At 35.3% G+C, this 17,187-nt stretch overlaps 1 long non-coding RNA gene across 7 annotated transcripts in view; it reads left to right on the top strand.

The window, feature by feature from the left end:
* Positions 1 to 17,187, top strand: part of LOC101428641 (uncharacterized) — a 96,560-nt gene that overhangs the window by 52,368 nt on the left and 27,005 nt on the right. For 2 of the 7 annotated variants that reach the window (XR_009185355.2, XR_011648898.1), the window contains 3 exons: positions 3,340 to 3,453; positions 6,769 to 9,064; positions 12,951 to 13,192. This is a non-coding gene — a long non-coding RNA (uncharacterized lncRNA). The remainder of the gene's footprint in view (positions 1 to 3,339; positions 3,454 to 6,768; positions 9,065 to 12,950; positions 13,193 to 17,187) is intronic. The other 5 variants (XR_011648893.1, XR_011648902.1, XR_009185358.2 and 2 more) reach the window with 5 other exon arrangements.

Below are 17,187 nucleotides of genomic sequence, written 5' to 3' on the forward strand. Positions count from 1 at the left end.
AAGACCTGACTACATTGTCCCCATCTTTCCATCCACAGATTATGTTTCCTGAATTACTCCTGTAATAATGAAAGAAACCTCTTTAGAAACAGTTCTATAAAGTTGTTGTCACTGCATCTATTTTAAGGATACTATTGAGGATACTGTTTATTACTTCCAACAAACGTCCTCTTTATGAAGAATCTCAAGAGATTTTTGTCTGCCCTTAATATCAAGAACAAATATTCAGAACTGCACATGAGCAAATGTTGTGTTGTGTAACTAACTGAAAGTTACACAACATTTGAGGTCCACATTTAGATTGTGTGTTGGCCCTTATAATTTTCATTTCATGCTTCTTGGCTTCTCTATTCCTCTATCCTGTTTTGTTTACATGTGTTTTTTTTTTTCATCTCTTTCATTTCAGTTCTAATTTATATTCATTTTTCATTTTTTATGTATCACTAAAGTATAATCCCTTTTTTGGAAGAAAGTTGGTAATAAGTAATAGCCCCTTATTTTGATAATGCTGCTATTTAAACAAATATTTGTTAGCATTGAATTTGATATACAATATCTTATTATTAATAATGCTCTAATTTAGTATCACATATATCTTACATTGAAGAAACTGAGTGTCAGATATTAAATAATTTGCTATGGTACAGGTCTCTATAATTGGTGGGAAGAATTTCAAGGTGTAATGTTCATTAAATTCAAGGCTGTCTTTGGAAGTACTTTCAGATTTATTTTATATCTCCATAATAAAAATCAAGATTATTACAGGAACAACTTACACAACATTTTGAAGATCTTTTAGATTAAGGATTGATATACACTACTCTGGCATCTTAGTGACAATGATCCCCCCATTGGCCAAGTAACACAGTAAAAATAATTTCTAATCTACTTTTTAGTTTTCAATAAGAGAAGTTGTGGGTTTACAGAACAATCATGCCCAAAATACAGGATTCCCATATACCACTCTAATGTTAACATTTAGCATTTGTGTGGTACACTTGTTATAGTTGATGAAAGCTCATTTTTATCATTATCCTATTAACTATAGTCCGTGGTTTAAGTTGGGGTTCATTGTTTTGTTTAGTGCAGTTCCAAGTATTTTTAAAACTTTTACTCAATTACCATATATATGTTTATTTAATCTATTCTTCCATGTTTTTATAAGAATTCCTTGAATAAAATAAAACAGGTGTAATCTCATCAGGTGGCCAATATATCACAAAGGTGGTAACTATAAAATTTCCACGTTTAATAGGTACCAACTCTCCCCATATCACTAAGCCACAAAGTAACAATTCATAATGAACTCACTCATACAGTGAATTTGGAACTTTGCCATTCTTTTAATTACAAGACCTGCTATATCTTTATACATTTATGCCTATTCTGCAGATTAGTAGACAATAGGGACAATCTTAGTTCCATAAATGATGGCACTATTGAACATAATTCATATTTAACACAAAGTACAGGTACCACAGTCTTATTATTATAAATCAAATTATTTTATTTTGCATATTTGCTGGTTCACCCTAGTTATGTGTGCTTTGTATAGAAAAGCAAATCTTTGAAGATGATATTAAATGTAAAAAATGAATTCAGTCTTTAAACAATCTCTTCCAAATGTGGACAGATTTTAAATTGGATGTTTATTGCTTTTTGTTCATGATGTAAGACCATCAAGTCTAAAGGGAGAGTTTATGTCACATGAAACTGAGAAATTGTCAATTATGTATTTTAAGGACTCCACTCAAATGCTAAAACAGGCTCAAACCAGTTTGGCATAGATAAATCTGCTCAGATTGAGGACTGCTGCAGGTTGGTCTCTTTAGGAGCATAAGCAGAATTCTCAGATTTGTGTTCATAAAGTTTATTGTAGAGTGCTGTGAGGAAGGAATGGAAGTAGGACTGGGAAGTGGGAGAAGCTGGGCTGAAAAGCACTCACAGGAGCCAACTTATCAATGCTATATAGACCTCTGAAGCTCAGATGATGCTTCAGAGATGTCCTCAAAATACTAATGGTAAGGTCATTGTCTTACTCAAGAAGAGAAAGTGATATTTATGAACATTAAATTTAGATAGGGAATTATGAATTTAAATGCTTATGTAATAAAAGTTAAGGACAAGTACTAAATAATAAAAATATTATGAATAATTTCTCACCCAAAAGAGGGGAAATGAAGGGAATAAAGAAAAGAGAGATACAGGAGAATTCATGGCAAAAATAAAATACAAATAAAATTGCAAAGATAAGCTTCAATATATCAGTGATCACACTGAATACATATGGGCTAGCTTCCACAATTAAAAGATGGCAAATCTATGCTAAATATAAAACAAGAACACACAAATTCCAGCTGTGGCTACTTACAACAGGCAAACATAAAACAATGATTGTCAAACATGGGATAGGAAAAGATATATAAATATATGATATCAATGTATAAGTAGACATATAAAGATATGTAATTAAAATTGTTTGGTATTTTTTTCTATGAGTGTATATATAAAATAAGTTTAATAGTCTTAAAAGAGAGAGGGATATTTCATACCAATGAAAGAGATAATCCATCAGGAGTATATAGTAAACATGAATTTACATAATCATAATAACATAGCCTTTGGATTTATGTATAGGAAAAATAAACAGAAGGCACAAGAAATGGACAAATCTATGATCATAGTATAATAATTTAACACTTATCTCTAAAAACATCATTTTATGTAGAAAGAAAACAGAAAGTAATAGCAATAGAGGAGGAAAGAGTTTGATCTAATAAATATGTAATGAATTTTCACACAATAAGATAATTCGAATTATGTTTTCAAAGATGCATGTAACTTTTACAAAAAGTTTGGATTTACCTATTCTGTACATTTCATGTAAATGGAATCACACCATACATTGCCTTTGAGATTGACTTCTTTCATTTATCATAAGGTTTTCAAGATTCATTCATGTTGCAGCATGTAACAGTTCTTCATATCTTTTTATTACTAAATAATCTCACACTGTATGTATATAACAATCCCCACCACACATACACTCATCAGTAGATGGACATATGGGTTGTTTCTTCTTTGGACTGTTATGAACAACAGCTTCTATAAGCATTCATGTACAAGTTTCAGTGTGAACATATGTTTTCATTTCTTTTGGGTTTATAGGTTTTTTTCATATAATGCTTAATTCAGTAATTTCAATTTTTTTGGTTGCTTAATAAATATTTCTTGTAAATACTTCCTTAGTTGGAGTCTACATGCTATGATATATAATGCTGTCATTGTTGTTCACTCTCAGGTATTTTACATTTAAACTCTCATTTCTGGTTCTCCCAGGCACATGGAATTACGTTTCCCGCGCTCTTGAAATTAAGTGAGGACATGACTTGCTTTAGTCAATGAATTGGGATCAGAAGTGATATATGTTACCTCCAGGTAGAAGTTTAAAGAGTAAGTACTTGATACAGCATGTTTCACTTTCCCTCTACTTAGAGATTAGCACTGTTGCAGATAATGTCTACCTCTTCAGCCTGGACTTCCGTGAGAATAATTCAGAGTAAAACCCTCAGATGACCCACAAAGGGCATGCAGTTTAAATGAGATATTGATTTTTGTTTTAAGTCACTGAAATTTGGGGGTTACTTCTAGTGCACAATATCCTAGCCTATTTTTTCAGTCACAAAGAATAAACGTATTTCAGAGGAAAAAGCAAAATCATTATTAGTTCTCATCAATAGATTATATAGCTGGGATATCTAGAAGACTCAAAATAACAAAAACTTAGAACTCAAAATAATTTGGTGATGCAACTGGATATAAAATAAATTTATTGAGCTATCTTTTATTCTTTCAATAACCGGTTTAGAATAAGAGAGTCCCTTGTACAAAACCCACAAGATCTTAAATATGTTAAAGTCTCTTCAGGCATAATATCAAGAAATGTATAAGATAAGAAAACTATGCAAATTATTGAAGGCATAAATCATGACTTTAGTAAACCTATTCTCTAGATTAGGAGACTTATAATCATGAAAATATAAAAGATTCAGAACTTTATCTATCAGTCTAATACTGGTTTTGAAAAAATTCCATATTTACCTTTGTAAATATGGCATGTAAAATAAGTGAGGAAAATTGGTTTATTCCATTTATGTTGTTGGGAGAGCTGGGTAATAACTAAAGTTAAATCTGCACCTTATGCTGTTTTAAAAACTAAATCCTTATACCATATGAGAAAAAAAAAAGAATTCCAAATAAATGAAAGTTCTAAATTAAAAAACAGAACTATAAAAATATTTGAATAAAATATAGGGAAATAGTTATATAATCTCTGAATAGAGATTTCCTACTTAAATAAGACTTAAAGACATAAAAACAGAAAAATACAGAGATTTGATTGTAAGTAACAAGAATGTGTCTATGAAGGACAACATAAAAAATGTTAAAGGGCAGTGGTAGTTTTATTTTGCTAAATTTAGCAAAGGGTAAATGTTTATCCTTAGCAAAGCAATTCTGCAAATTAATAAGAAAAATAAAAGAAGGAGTAAATCTTTGAAGAAGAAACCAGAAATACAAGATGAAGGTGTAGGAGGAACAGGAGGAGCAGAGCAAAATAAAATGTAATCTGCCAGAGTAATTATCAGGAAATTTGGAAATATAAAAAAAGGATGAGATGCCTTTTCTATTGCTCAGAATGGCAAGAAATAAAAACTTTCATAACATCAAGTGCTGGCAAGGTAGTGGCCCCTCTATTATACTATTTGTGGGAGTGCAAACTGATACAATTTCTTCTTTAAATGCAAGTTTAAATTGACACAATTAACATTTAAAATTGATGCAACTTTTGACTAATCTGTTCTGCCTTTATATATCTATCCTCATTAGAGGGACATATATATATATAGTTAAGAGTGCTTAACAGTACATTGTGTCCATCTGTCAGAGAACAGTAAAATAAATTATTCTGCAACCACAATTTTGGACTGGTGGGCAGTTATTAAAAAGAATTGAATAGATCCAATGGTGCTAAACTGGAAAGATGATCATAATATAATATCTAATAAAGAAAGTACATGTAAAAGCAATACATTTTCATTTTCACAAATATTATTAAAGAATATATAATTCATAGAGATATATTTATGTAAATATGGGGAAAATGGAAAGCTACACACCAAGCTCTTTATTGAAATTACCTTGCTTGGGTAGTGGTGAATAGTGGGGAACAAAGAAGGTTTGGTCTTTTATTTCTTGTTAAAATGTTGTAGGATTCTGGGTGGTTTTTCCTTTATGCTAGTAGAAAGGTGTTACTGGTTTTTAAATACAAACATTTTCTGAAAAGAAAACTGCAAAAGGTTTCTTGAGAGGGACATTTGGCTAAAAATTTAATTATACTAATGGAAAAAGATAAAGTGGTGAAAGCTTTAAAAGTAGTAGGAATAATAGTAGTGAAAGCTATACAGATCTAAAATTTATCATCCCAAATACTCCAGGCCAGATGTCCTCTAGAATTCAGATATTTTTTCAGATTTTTAAAAGTAATTGGATATGTTTACCTCAATGGCATTAAGTGAGATTTGGGGTAGTACCCCAAAGTCAAATGTATTTGCATGTCTGCAGTAAAATGTATGCCCATTTACATTAAAATGAGACAAGGATGAAAAATAGACTCACATCAGTTTAGTTTTGCTCCAAAATTATTTTCTGGAAAATTATTTTTGTTTGCAGAGTTTTCTCAGTTTTGCAATTGTAAATAAGGGAATAAAAATGCTTTTATATAAGAGAACATGTCATGATCCTATAACTAGAAAGAATGAAAGAAGACAAGAAATAAATAAGGAAAAAAAGAAAAGGAAAGAACAAAAGGTGAGGAGAAGAGAAGACAGGAGGGGAGGAAAAAAGAGGAGGAATCAATAATAGAAAAGAAGGAAACAGATGTGGCTCAAGCAATTGGGCTCCCATCTGGTTCAATGCCCAGGGCCTCCTGGTGAAGGCAAGCTGGCTGTGTGGAGAGCTGGCACACATGGAGTGCTAGCCTGTGTGGAGTACATGCAGGAGTGCTGCCCTGTGCAGGAGAGCTGGGCCATGTGGAGAGCTAGTGCAGCAAGATGATGCAACAACAAAAAGGGTATACAGAGGAGAAATAATAAGAGATGCAGCAGATGAGGGAGCTGAGGTGGCACAATGATCACCTCTCTCCCACTCTGAAAGGTGGAGGGTCCCAGGATTGGTTCTGGGAGACGCAGACACAGAAGAGCACACAGCAAATGGACACAGAGAGCAGATGATGGAGGAAGGGGGGAGAAATAAATAAATAAATAAATAAATAAATAAATAAATAAATCTTTAAAAAAATAATAATTAAGAAGAAAAAGAAAGGAGGAGGGGAAAGGGAGCTTGACACAGGTGGGAGCCCTCATGTGTGATGCCACTGGCATTATTTTGGGTGAAAATTGTGCCCCTGAATTGTGAACCAGCTCTCATAAATATAAAATAATTTGGCAGCATCTTGCCATATGAGCTAGAGCTAACTGGTACTGAAGTTAGGCACAACTACTAGGATATCTGTAATGATGAATGTGTGAAATTATGAGAAACTGAACTAAGGTTGTAGCATTGGATATTGAGAGAAAATTGTGAATTTACAGAATCTCATCATATACTTCAAAATATTACTATACTAGAGTGATATTGCCATGTTCCATAACAGTTCTGATTTATGATGAAACTAATAATATTTCTCATCTTGGTATGACTCTATTTCAGTATCGTATGGCAGTTTCTCATCTTTATTTAGCCCTTGAGCTGAGGACAGCTCTGCAAAAACTTGCCCAGGAGGCTCATATGCAACCTACTTCCACCCACATATCCCAGCGGATGCCACTCACAGATGGCCAATTTCCCCCACAAATGTGATTATGTCAGTCATCAGTGAATTAAGCCTAAAGATTTTTTCTTGTGAAACCTTTGTCCCAAAGTGACTTGTTCAGGAACACAAAGTAAGTGCAAGATCTGTTATCTGAAACTTCATCTCTTTGCTCGATAGACCCACCACACAAGGACAATCCCTTTCTCCTAAATGAGAACATGAACAAAGAGAAAATTTCTCTAATATAACTCACTGAGTCCTAAAATTGTTTCATTTTCCCCATTTTTTTGTATTTTTCTCTTTATCTTGGCATGTACTCTCTCCTTTTTTAGGAGGTCTCCTTTGAGTCAAGTATGAAAGCAAATCACTACTGTGCAACCTTCATTTGCTAAAAAGCCACTGACTAGATACCCATGTGCACTAGGTACTTACTGTGCATAAGGGAAACTGAACATGAAATATGAGCTATCCATATGAATCCTCTTCAAACCAAGGAGAAAAAGAGAAAGAAAACAGAATTGACACTTTACTACAAAGCAACCAAACTCATTCAGCAGGCTCAGCATTGCCTTGAGAGGTGATTTGGTATCTAACAGTGATTTGGAATAAGATCAGAGACTGTTTAAGCAATTCAAACGGAGGAAAATGACAATACAGACAACACTTCAACTATTACTCACTCTTTTATAGTCTAAGTATTTCCAGATTCCTTGAACATTCAGTGATTTTCTTTCCTGCATTGCAGAAAAACTGAAAAACATTTACAAAAGCATAGTTACAAGTGAAGTCTGCATAGAATCATAGTAATATCATTTTGTTACTTTAAGCCAAATCTTTAAAAAAAAACAAACTTTTGTTAGTTTGGTATTTTTCTTTTGTTTCACATATTTGAATTAACAAAGCTATTAGCATGAATACGAATACGAAGTGACTATACAGAAGTCATTATGTTTTAAATATGTCTTGAGACAATTGTCACCATTCAGACGCCTACTTATTTGGTTTCACAAGGGACCTTACTGACTTATTCCCTCTTGACTTGTTTTCTTTCCCAATCTTATGAAGACTGAATTAGCAAAACAATGGTCACTTTGCTGAGACACTTTAAATTTTGCAGTAATTTAGACTGAAGGCTTAAGGCCTTCTTCCCTTTTCTTCAAATTATCTGTGTGTCTTAGAGAATGTCATCGCAATGTGACATATTCACAGTCAGGGTAACAAAGGTATCTTGAAGGTCTTCGTAAGGCAATAATTAAGAGGATATCTGGTTGCAAGTTATAAAACCAACTTGAGTTTCTTTAGCAGAAATTTATAACAATATAGAAAGGTCTTGTGGAACTCTAATATCACAGAAATGCCTGTAAATATAAACAGGAAATCTATTAGAATCAGACACTATCTACTTTCTAACTCTGTGTTTCTCTAAACTTCTTCATTCTTTCCTCTCTGTAGATCTCTTTTCCAGCTACTCATTCCATGGACAGGAGATGATGAAGCCATAGTTCCAAAGATTATAACAACTTTCAAACAATACTTAACTAGAGTTTCCTAGTTCAAATCAGGACTTAGCGTATAGAACTTAATTGAACTAGCTTGGGTCAGATATCTAGCCCTCATTCAGTCAATTATGATCAGGGAGGCATTACTCTTAGATTACCACCAGTATGGATTGAAAGTGAGGAAAGGAGCCTGATTTAAAAGGGTCATTTAGGGAATTCAATAGACTGGGATTGTCTACTTAAGCAAGCTCTTTAGATCCTCCATAAGCAAGCACCCTATCCTTCCTATTAAATACAATTTCAAAGTCTCCTTCAAATGATGTTATAGGAGAACTTCTAAATGGTTCCCAATGGTGCCTCTAATCAAGAGAATATGGCAAAGGTGATGGGATGTTGCTTCCATTATTGCAAAAGATTGCGATTTCTATCTTGCTATCAGAATCTCTCTGTTGCCTTCATGATTTTCACACGTTGATGAAGCAAACTGTCCTATTGGAGAAGCACATGTGCAGGAAACTAAGGAGAACTTCTGGCCAATAGTCAGAGAGGAACCGAGGCCCTCAGTCCAATTGCCCATGAGAAACTGAATCCTCCAAACAATCACATGAGCTTGGTGGAGTTCTTTCTCCAATCAACCCTTGAGTTGCTACCGCCAGGCTGACACCTTGATTATAGCTTGATACAGAAGACCCAGGTAAGCTGTGTCTTAAACCCAGGTAAGCTGGGCCTCACAGAAACAATGAGATAATAAATGTGTGTTATTTTAAGCTCTAAGTTTTGGTACAATTTGCCACACAGTAATAGAAAACTAATATGTATGACATGATCCAACTATCCTATATACAACTGCAGTTGTACTCATCTCCAACCTAATGACGTGATCATCCAAAGTAATTACTTTATTTATCATCCAGAGATATCTTTGAGCTCCTGTGTTCCCAGTTTATGACCTCTGTGTGACATCCATTCTTTCTCTGGTTTGATCTATACTTGGTCCTGGGTGACTTCTAACTGACAAACTTAACATTCATTGAACAAACACTAGTGAGAAACTTTTACCTGCTAAACATTGTTCTAAACTCTTAGGTATATCCATGAACAAAACATATGAAGATCTTTGCCATTATGGGTTTATATTCTGGCATAGGGAGACAGGGAATAAAAACTAAACATAATAAATGTGTATTTCATTAAGCACAGGTGGAAGTATTTCTTCACAGTTTAAAGTCTATAAAATCTAGGTACATAAAAACAATTGGTGACACATCAGAGTCTGGAAGCTTTACATGTTCCCTGGGTTTAATGGTGCATCTTAATCAACAAAATTATTGATTCTTAGATTTGATGAAAAACTGAAGAAAATGATATAGTGTTATTAGAAGATACAAATAGTATGAAAAAATGTTTAGTAATATAAGGAGGACTGAGGCTAAGGATAGATGGGAGGGGGCAGATTGCAGGATTCAATGGGGGATCTGATACACTTAAACCCTGACTATTGTAAAGATGACATATAAGCAAAGTGTTGAAGATAAGGGAGATAGTCAGGCAGACTATCTGGAGAAAAGCATTTCAGCCAGAGCAAACAGATTGAGGAGAGGCCCTAAAACAGAAACATGCCTGGGTTTTTGAGAATAGCAAACTGGTCCTTGTACTGGAGTAGAGAGAGTGAGGCACAAAAGAGAGGGAGGCAGATCAATAATGGGAGGTCAGTCAGGTGGGACCTTACAGATACTTGTAAGGACTTTGGTTTTTACACTGGATAAAACCAGAGGGATCCATTATAGGTTTTGAGAAGAGGGGTGAGAAAATGTGACTTTCTGGCTTCTAGGGTGAGGGTGGACTCAAGCGAGGGTGCTGCTATTTTATGATTTGCATTAGCAACTAAAAATATTATAAGATGAGTTCCTCTTTCTTTTGGTTCATCTCACTTTCTTGTTGATGGGAAAAAGTCATGTTTCCTGTTCATGGTTGATGTAACTAGACCTAATTTTTTAACTTTACTTATTTATTTTGTTAAAAAGGAATTAGAGATTTTGAGGTTTTATCTGCCCATGTTTTTTTGAAGATATTTTGGGTGTGAGGATAAAAATCCCATGTTTTCCTTTTTTACCAAATTTTATTACAAATAAAAGAATTATATAATTTTTTTATGTATCATGAATTACATATGTGGTAAGTTTCTCTCGGGTTCCACATCATCTATATACATCAGCACAATTCTATATGAAGGTATAAAATATAATGAGTTCATTCTTGTGAGAGTCTGATCTTCCTTCTTTCATACTTTTCATGATTCTTGCAATCGAGCTTATGGTTTCAGTCACAATCTGTATTCTGATCACTCCTTAAACAATCTCCTAAATCCACATTCACATTTCAATTGCTCATTAAGCATCTTGACCAGTTAGTTTCACAAAAATCACAAATATATTTCATATAGTACTAATTTTACCACCTTCCCCTCATAAAGCTACTCCAGCCTTATGCCCAATAGAGTTAAACTCTCTCTCCCACTTCACCAGGCCACTTAGTATATCTTAGTCTGAAAGATGTCAAGCATATATGCTTTTCTCCATGCACAATACTATACTTAGCTTAGGCCATCAACTGTCATTAGTCAGACTAATTTAAAAGCACTCTCAAACAGATCTGGATTGGGTTCCATCTCTCTCTTACTTATTTTTAAAAACAAAACTAAGAAATCTTTGACCTATGTTCTTATCTGCAAAAAAGAGATAAAATATAAACTTCATGGAGATTTTCTGAAAGCAACTTTCACATTGTTTTACGTCTAGTAAGAGCTAAACAGAGTTGCTATAATAATCATTATTATTAATTAGGATTCAAATAAAAATTATGTGAAGCAAATGTCTTTGGGTTATAAGTAAGAATGGTTTATTTTTCAACTTTGTAAAAGGAACTCATATTCCTTTTACAGTAAAAATTAAAATAATCTTTACAAATTCAATTAATTAAGTGTTCTACTTCTATTAAGATTAGAACTTCTTAATCACAGAAGGAAAAAAAAGGCTACTTGTATGTATTTTCTTAAGTAATAATTATATGTTTATTGCAATAATTTTTATTCTCTTCTGAAAATATTACCACAACTTATGTGCAAAACGGTCAGCTACTTGATAAAATGTTAGTGAATATCTGTCACACAATGTCTGTTAATCCATTTGAATATTATTGAATATTTTGGTATCTCCTATCCTTAAAGATTTCCTCTGGAATTCCTCTGGAAATGCATTGAGCACCAGAGAGAATAGTGGTTTGTGAAAAATAAAATTAGGAGCCATGGAATAGCATATAGAGGGACCAGTAAAAGGTATTGGCTGACTTCAGACTCCTGAGTTACACACTTTAGGTCAAAATTTATGGCTTTATCACACACCAACTGGGTGGCTGTTCTGGTTTGAGTCTTTTGTGGATCCTGGACAATCCTGTTCTTTAAGCAAATCCATTCCTGGGCCTGTAAACCCGCTGTAGATGCGATCTTTTGATCAGACTCATTTCAGGGACCTTTTGATTACATCACTTTTGATTAGACCCTTTCAGCTAAGGGTCTTTGATTTGATTGTGGGAACTTTAATCCTCTTACTAGAGTCCTTTATAAACAGGGGACTAAAAAACAACAGACATGGGGGGAGGGGGGGCGGGGAAGCCACAGGGACATAGAGAAACTCAGAGAGGCAGAAACAGAGGTCCCAGAGGCTAGAGGCTAGAATCAGTGGAGCACAGAGTCACAGAGGCCCCAGAGAGACTGAGAAAGAGGTCCACACAGAGCAAGAAGCTGAAGCAAGAGACTGGCCATGCAACCTGATTGCCCACAGCTTAGCTCAGAGAGAAAGTGAACCTGGGAGAGAAGGAAGAGACTGGCAGAACCACGGTTGTGCCTTGCTATGTGGGAGGAGTCCATTACCAGTTGCCAAACTTCAGCGCAACATCTCTGACAATGTCCTGATTTTTTTACACTTTTACAGCCTCAGAACTGTTAACTTGTAAGATTTTAACCTAATAAATTCCCGTTGTAAAAACCAACATATTTCTGGGATATTGCATTGGCAGCCTTTAGCAAACTAAAACAGTGACCTTAGATGAATTAATAGCTGTTATGAATGTTAAATGAAATAGTATATATAAAGCTCTTAGGAAAGTGCCTTGTGCATAAAGAACAATCAATAAATGTTTAGTGTTTTAGATCATTTAGGAGAAACAGAAGATGTTAACCTATTCAAAGACTAATTTCCTTTAGTCAAAAGAATTTATTTATTCAATTTGTTCACCTCGCTGTTTCCCAAATTAGTTTCACCATCTTTTTTCCATAATACCTTTGAACACACCAAGTAATTGGTGTTTCATGGATTAAAATTAAGAAGATACCTTGTAAAAAGGATGGTATCAGGGTCCAGAAAGACTGAATATCAAATCCAAGCACAGCTACCATGATAGTTTGAAGCTGTATGTACCCCAGAAAAATATGTTCTTAAAGTTAATCCATTCCTGTGGGTGGGACCCATTGAGTAAATTGTTTTAGTGAGTAGGATCTTAAGATGTGCCATACCTCCTTCAAGGTAGATCTTAATCCTCTTACTGGAGTTCTTCATAAGAGAATAAAATTCAGACCAATAAAAGAGAAGGCCACAGAAGCAAGAAGCTGAAAGCAATGAAACCCAGAAAAGAAGAGAGACCAACAGACACCACCACGTACCTTGCCATGTGACAGAGGTGTCCAGGACCACTGGCAGCCAGTCTTCAGGAAGAAAGCACTGCATGATGATGCCTTGATTTGGACATTTTTCTCAGTCTCAAAACTGTAAGCTTTTAAGTTAATAAATTCCATTATTAAAGCCAACATATTTTGGCAGCCTGGCAAAATAGAACATCACCTTATACTTTCAATTTTCTTAGCAAATTGAATTTTACTCTTCTGTTGCTTATTTATTTATTATTTATTTATTTTTATTTTTATTTTTGTTGTTGTTGCTTCTTATTGTATTCACTAGTAACTCACAGAAATCATGTGAGCTTTAAATGATAATACATATACCACATCTCAGCACAGAGCATGCTATACAAGACAGTCTACATAGGTCTCCCAACTTTCCTGTCATCATTCACTCTTCAAGTATTCATAGAGGAATATTGATCAACTTGTAAGAATGGAGTAAAAAGGATTCAAGCATTTATGAAGTTAGACTACTTTCTAGGGACCCTTTCAACTCTAACATTTGTGGACCTATAATTCAAATTTAAAAATTAAGTAGATGGGAAGGAGTGGTCCACAGACACTGACATCAGATGCTGAGCCAGTACTATAGTTTTTATGCATCCTTAGCTTATGATAAAAAGAAAAGTTGAAAGTGGGAACATCTCATAGAGGAGAGCTTGATAACCACTCATTCCTATCTTGCAGATCACATCTCCACTCCAGTAACTTTAAGAGGGAAATCAGGGGTTCTTTTCTGCATTCTGTGATCTCTGCACATTCTTGCCCTGAGGATGAATCATGGTTAGGATATAAAGGGATTTTGTCAATCAAAATATGATAGATAAAAACAAGTCTCTATTAAATATGTGTTTCTTTCAGTCTCTTGGAATGCTCTTCCTTCCAGAAGCATAGGGCCCTGGTACCATTAAAAAAAAAAGTGTCACTTGGTAGAAGTCCTAGCAGCTCTGTCCAAGGTCCTTTACACTTTTTTTTGGCTTCTTCCCTCTTGCTACTAGTTTCCTTTTCTTATGCCAGCTTTAGCTTATAGACGGCATGTGAAGAGCCATGAACCAGGGTGAGCTTTTCTTCACAGATGGTATGTGAAGAGCTAGGTACAAGGGTGAGCTTAGGAAACATAGATTCAAAGGGGTCCATTTGGGTAACTTTGGCTCTGGGGAGAGGCATCTCCATCAAAGCAAAAAGAAGTTTTCACATGGTTCATTGTAGCTTTTTAGGAAACTGAACTGAGGTTTGGGGCAATGTCCCATCTCATAATGATGTGGGCTATGGGTGGGAGGCTCTTTGTCTCTTCAGAGATAACCTAAACTATCTGTGACTTGGGTGTGGGATGATCAAAGGCTTCAGTCCCATGGTAAGGACTCCAGTCCCAGGAAACAGTTTAACAATGCAAGGTCTATAAACGTTAAGTATTCAGGGGAAATGCAAACCAAATATGCTAAAAGCTTACCTAGAATACCTAAGGTCCATGCTAAAAGCTTACCTAAGATGTGGAAGATAAATATGCTAATTCAAGCCTATTGAGAACTGAAACAAAAGGACCATTTGGCCTTTCCTCTCTGTATAAAAGGGACTCAAAAATCTTGTTCCAGGCTCTGGATTGAAACAGAAAGCTCCCAAGTCCGACCGGCGTCAATAAACCATTTTTTCTTCTCAAAATCATTCCTGAGTCCTGGCCTCTCTATACGCAAATAATTGAACCTCTCTCAAATTCTACAACAATAATAGAGCATTAAGTGCTACTCTGGTCCTCATTTATCTACTGTACAGAAATTCACAATATGGTACGTGCCTATTCAAGGATAGGGACCTGATATTCAGGTTTTCTGTATCTCAGGATATGTTTCTCTCTTTCTAGATTACAAACATATTTTACTGAGCAAATGAAGTCTGGGGATATATGACATTGCACACTAATGATAATATGATGCTCTCTATGAAGAAGGGTGTTCTCCTGCTTCTTCAATTTAGGAACTTGAAATCCCAAATGCAAAAATGGAAAAAATTATCAATTTTCAAAAATCTTTGGTTTGATTCTAGTGCTAAATTTGCATTTTCATGAAATTGTTTGGATGCTAGCTCTGCCACGAGATATCTGTCTAACACAAGGCTTTAGGGAACAGATGTGAAAGATTCTGCCTTAAAACAACTTGCCATTTGAAATTGGGGATTGTAAAAAGGAAGGATTAATTTGTGATATTGGGTCATACAATATCCATTTGGTTTCTCTTGAGACCTCTACTTATTCCCATTTGCCTTGCTCTAGTACAGTGCTATCCTTACTATTTCAAAAAGTAGTTAATCTCATGCTCTATTAAAATGAATTATGTTTGAAGCACATTGTAGTACATCTGCCAAAAATAATGCTTAAGTAATGGCAGATACTGGTCTTTTATCATCACAAAACCTTCCAATAGACCAATTAATTTCAGAATTGCATTTTAAGGATCCTAGCCTTTGTACATTTGTGCAGATTCATTTTGATAATGAATGAGTTATCCTGGTTCACATTTATACTGCAATCTTAGTGGAATTACTTCAGCCATCCAAACTCAAATGTTCAATACTGGAATAGGAATAACAACCAGACAAAATAGGCTCTATAGGTGATCATTATTTTATAACCGAAATACTGAAAATTTTTTTTAAAGATTTATTTTTATTTATTTCTCTCCCTTCCCTCTTCCCCCTCCCCATCTCCCCTCCCCCTGCATCTCCCCCTCCCCCTGCACCTCTCCCTCCCCCTCCCCTTCCCCCTTCCCCCCCCAGTTGTCTGTTCTCTGTGTCCATTTGCTGCATGTTCTTTTTTGTCTGCTGCTGTTGTTGTTAGTGACACGGGAATCTGTGTTTCTTCTTGTTGCATCATCTTGTTGTGTCAGTTCTCTGTGTGTGCAGCACCATTTTTGGGCAGGCTGCACTTTCTTTCACGCTGGGCAGCTCTCCTTATAGGACGCACTCCTTGCGCGTGGGGCTCCCCTACAAGGGGGACACCACTGTGTGGCACAGCACTCCTTGCGTGCATCAGCACTGCGCATAGGCCAACTCCACATGGGTCAAGGAGGACAGGAGTTTGAACCATGGACCTTCCATGTGGTAGACGGATGCCCTAACCACTGGGCCAAGTCCGCCTCCTGAAATACTGAAAATTTTATTTGAAGTAAAGAAGTAATTGGGGGTGAACAAGTAACCATATTCCATGAATACCACTTCTTGAAAGCAAGTGTGACTGTAAAGTTTGCACTTAAAATAAATTTACTCTATGACTAAGTTAATAGAGTGTATTTCTAATGTTCTTGTGTTGCTTCTAACTAGCAGGCCAATCTTGAAATTATCACTTAATAACATTGAGAATTAGTTTCCTCATTGATAAAATGAGGAATAAGATTAAATGATCTGCAAGGTCCCATCTAGACCTGTAAGTGTGATTTTCAATGTATATATTCTGTTATTAAATATAAGGTATAAATATTTGTTATAAAGAGCTGTAACTAGTATTACTTTTATGTGAATACTCTAAATTAAATTTTGCTCTTTATTGTTTAGTTTCCAGCATCTACAATAGTCAAAATCAATAATCATCATTGAGATTGAAATTGACAATTGACATTTTCTCACGTTAAAAAGTAAAAGGCTGACCATAGTGAAATACTTCCAGCTGGTATCAGTTTCCCCACTGGCTACCCTTAGGCTTTTACATATGCTCTTCCCTCTTCATGGATCACGCCTTCTTAGGAGCCTCCTGACCTTCTGACCACCCACCCACTCATTCACTCCTGGACACCTCTCCCAGCTAGCTCCAATTCATGCTCCGTGATTCATTTCAAGTCTGCTCCCACAGCACTTGGAATTTCTTCCTGGCATTGCATAACACATTGTAAACACCTATTTATGTCTGTGTCTGTATTAAAATGTAAATTTCTGGGGACCTGGACAAAGTTGTCTTTTTTCCTTTGTATAGCTGCCAGTGACTAGCACAGTGCCTAAAGTATTAATTAAATCCTGGTGGGTAAGGAAGTTCAGCTAGATGTCCAGCACAGAAAGATGAGAAAGAAGGGGGTGGGATGCATATCAGGGTTTGGGGA

The sequence above is a fragment of the Dasypus novemcinctus genome, chromosome 1, assembly GCF_030445035.2.
Source record: "Dasypus novemcinctus isolate mDasNov1 chromosome 1, mDasNov1.1.hap2, whole genome shotgun sequence".
Classification (NCBI taxonomy): Eukaryota; Metazoa; Chordata; class Mammalia; order Cingulata; family Dasypodidae; genus Dasypus; species Dasypus novemcinctus.